At 43.4% G+C, this 3,902-nt stretch overlaps 1 long non-coding RNA gene across 1 annotated transcript; it reads left to right on the top strand.

Annotated features, from left to right (window-relative positions):
- Window positions 1-343: 343 nt before the first annotated feature.
- On the top strand, window positions 344-2,229 carry LOC119310447. The gene is made up of 3 exons (XR_005150711.1): window positions 344-416; window positions 983-1,135; window positions 2,120-2,229. It is a non-coding gene; the product is annotated as an uncharacterized LOC119310447 (long non-coding RNA).
- The last annotated feature ends 1,673 nt before the right edge of the window (window positions 2,230-3,902 follow it).

Here is a 3,902-nt window from a genome sequence, read left to right as displayed (position 1 = left end):
GGGAGGGGAGAGATTAGATGCTTTGTGATTTGTGAATGCCACGTGTCATTCATCAGGGCGGGTCTCACCTGCTTTATATGAAACCTGGTCTCATATAAATTTTTTTTCCTTGAGCACCAGCGCCATGCGCCTTCTCCCGGACGGCTGCTTGCCCGCTCCCTTCAAGCCCCAGCCGCCGCGCTCCTGTCAAGCCCCGGCCGTCGCGCTCGGGCACCGCAAGGACTGGCCTCCGCGCTTGCTGCTCGCAAGGACCGGCCGCCATGCCTCGCCGGCCAACATCGGAGCAGCCAGCCTCGGCAGGTGACAGCATATCCTCATCCAGGCTCGCCCTGGCCGGAGCCTACTGCATCGACCCATCACATCGATCATCCCGCCTCATCCCACCAGCGTACTCGCCGGCGTAGCTTTCCCCACAGGTCTGTTCCTCCTACCCCATTTGATCCATGTGTGTGTCAGCTAATGGTATTACGTTTTTTCATAGTCAGATAATGATCAAGCTTTTACTGAATTTTGTCAAAAATAAGGTTTGCTACGGCCTGATAATGATCTATTGTTTAACTGAATTGTGGATGTTTTCTTTTCCATGGATGCTCTTTTATTACTACAATATATGTTGTCCAATTCAGGCCATATTCTTCTGTACGTTTCAAAGTGGCAACTTCAGAAATTATTCAATGAGTTGACCTTCATTTTTTTGAATTATATTAATCTCATGTGTAAAAGTTAGTGGATGACCCAAAATCTAAAGTTAACTGTGCTCTGCCTGGCTAGCTAAGCAGACGAGCCAGAAACAACCTTTCTTGTAATTTGAATGTGCATGAATTACCTTTTGGTGCCATCTGATATTTCTGAATGTTTTTTTGTACTGGCAGCCTTGAATATGTGTGAATGCTCTTGACGCTAGTACGGTTCAATCTTCTCCTTCTACCATTTAATTTGATAGCGTGAACTCCTTGCTCTTTTATTGCTCTCTTTTCAACAGTGTAATAGTAATTGCAAGGAGAGAGACACAACTGGATACAGGGACACAAGTGGGAGCACAAGTACAGTGTACTTGCAGCATTGGCTGAACCAATGACCAAGCAAAAAAAAAAGAAAAACAGGGGAGAAAGAAAGGAGTCTCGGAACTAAACAGGTTAGATGAGCTCATCATTGTTCAATTCCCATTGGCTGATTCTTATTAGTTCTTAACTGGAAAAGATTGACAGATGACATCAACCTGAGTGAGCTTAGTTGTAAAACTGGATCTGAACCGTAATTAATCTGAAACTAAGCCAATTGCAGAAGTTGCGAGGTTGCTCGTAAGCTTTACAACGGTATCAATTTCGTTCTGTTCGGATTTACGGTTTGCAAACTACGACCAAAACACTGATGCTGTACTCGATTTTCTAATTAGAGCAGATTACGGTTTAACCTTTTTTTAGCTATTTTGAGTCTCAATTACAGTATGCTTACAACATTGAACTTATAGAAAATTTCCTGCGATATTTTTAGTACTATCATTTGCTATATCTGGGTAAGCAGACTTAAAAGTACAAAAATAACAGTGATGAATCAGAAGTTACGTAGAAAAAATTGAGAAGCAAAGTTTGGTCCATTACTTAGTTTTCCTTCGGGCTTAGCGACAACTAGTATGATCTTTACTTTCCATATATATAGTGTAAATTCTTAAGCAAGGTTTCCTCATGATCACACGTTTGAATGAACATGACACCTTATGTACACATTTATTAGACACCAAACCTTCATAGTAACTTGTTGGAAACTTCTTCACATCGAACCTTCATAATAACTTGTTGGAAACATCATCACGTCATATATCGTGCTAGCCTAAATCTTAAATAATACGTACATCAATGTCGATTCACTCGCTTTAATTCCATCTTGCTCATATCATGTGTATGTCAGTGTGCACTATAAGTATTAATAAATAATTGACTAATCACCTGCAGATTGATTCACATCTTTTGTCCTCCACTCTTTTACTCTCATACTAATTAATCTAGATCATGCTTTCTCTGTTCACTGCCTTCTTATTGGAATTAGTGCTGACTTGTATAAGTCAATGTTGATTCACTACCTTCCTTTTGTGTGACTTGTTTGATCCATGTACTTGAAGGTTCAGCCATGCCAAAAACACAAATCCAAGAGATCTGCTTCATCAGCACGGATCCGAGATCTAGAAGAAAGAATTGAACAAAAGGATAGAGAGGGATGCAAATGACAAGTAGCTATGGTATTTTTTCTTTGTGTTCTTGTTTTTCTTATTTTCCGGTTTTATGTGCACGGTGCACTCATGATAGTGAATTGAAAACACAATTGCGTTACTGACTTGTTGTCTTGTTGGTGAAGCTTGCTGCTTTTCAAGGTTGATAAATGAAATCTAGCTCTTGGTTATGCATGTTATTTGACTATTATAACTTATTGTTGAGTTCACCGTTTCATTTGCTCATCCACATGCTTTCCTAGACATTTAATAATGTACTTCTCATTTCAGATTCAAAATTTGATATACTATAAACTTCTTAGCCAAACCCTTATGCTTTGTTGTCTTATCTGTTTTCATCTAATGATCATGTCTCGTCTTTTTTTGTCCAATGATTATGCAACGCTGTTGATTTATAGGCATTAAGAGGAGTTAGCCGCGAGACTTGTAGCACAAGAGACAACACTTGAAGAGATGGGGATGAAGTAGCAAGAAAAGTAGTGTAATGAGCCAGCAAGACAAGAATGAAGCTTGGGAAAAGAAGCAACGTGATGAAATGCCATCCTTTTGTGATGAAAGATTGATGCTGAATCAAACACTGCAATCAAACAAGACAACACTTTTGTGGTCTTTAGTTATCTAAATATTACTTTTCAACATGTATATTGTCATGACTGTCAAACTTGTGAATCGGTGTTATGTTTTACTATCATCGCTATTTGGAAGATTATTTGGCGGATATAATTGAATTTACAATATGATTTGTCTTTCGTTTCAATTTATAATGTCATCTTCCTCAATGTGATGTGAATTAAATACTTATTGGGATACGCATTTGGAATATATTTGATTGGTAAGACATCATAATTTAAATTTAAATAAAATATATCATAATGAGGTAAACGTCAGTGACGTTGCTTCGTCATTGAATATGGTAGACTACGCCATACTTGGACCTGACATGTGACATTAATCGCTCATCACAGGAATACCAAGTCGATGACATACTAGAAAATGTCACCGAAGGTCCATTTTTGGTGACGTTTGGTTCACGGGTTGTCACCAGGAGTAATCTATGATGAGGATTCCGTGACGATGCTTGTGACGCCCATAAAATGTCACTAGGGGGTAATTTGTGACGTTATTGGCTATTCGATGACAAGTTTTGGCCCGTCACAATATGCCTGATCTCTTGTAGTGGGGCACAAGCGGGCAAAGCCCGGTCGTCGTCGGTGGCGGCGGGGCCCTTTCGTCTCCTTGCGTAGGAGGTGCGGCGCGGGCTGGATCTCGCCGGCTGAGACGATGCGCTCGACGCCGGGCGTAGCGGCGCGACTGCGCTCCGAAGTGGGCCAACGACGGCGGCTTGGCGTCGGGTGACATGCGGCATGATGGTGGTGCAGGTTGGCGGGTGGCGTCGGCGGCGGCTGCCTCGCAGCAGCGCCTCAGCGCCATGTCTGGCGTTGCGGGTCGCGGGCGGCCCCTCTCGCCATGGATCTCTGATGGAGAGACGGTACGGCAGCGGGGAGGTGGACGGCCCCATCCAGCCGGGCCCTTGCGGTTGGACGGCGATGCTCGGTGCGGGAGGGCCTCCCTGGTGACCTCATGGCTGCGACGTCGGCAGGTTCGTGCTCCCTCCTCCTCGGCAGCGGGCGGTGACCGGCGCTCTCTTGCGGATCTGGGCGTTCGGCTTCGGGGG

The sequence above is a fragment of the Triticum dicoccoides genome, chromosome 1B, assembly GCF_002162155.2.
Source record: "Triticum dicoccoides isolate Atlit2015 ecotype Zavitan chromosome 1B, WEW_v2.0, whole genome shotgun sequence".
Taxonomy (NCBI): domain Eukaryota; kingdom Viridiplantae; phylum Streptophyta; class Magnoliopsida; order Poales; family Poaceae; genus Triticum; species Triticum dicoccoides.
This window is presented reverse-complemented; position numbering and strand designations above follow the sequence as displayed.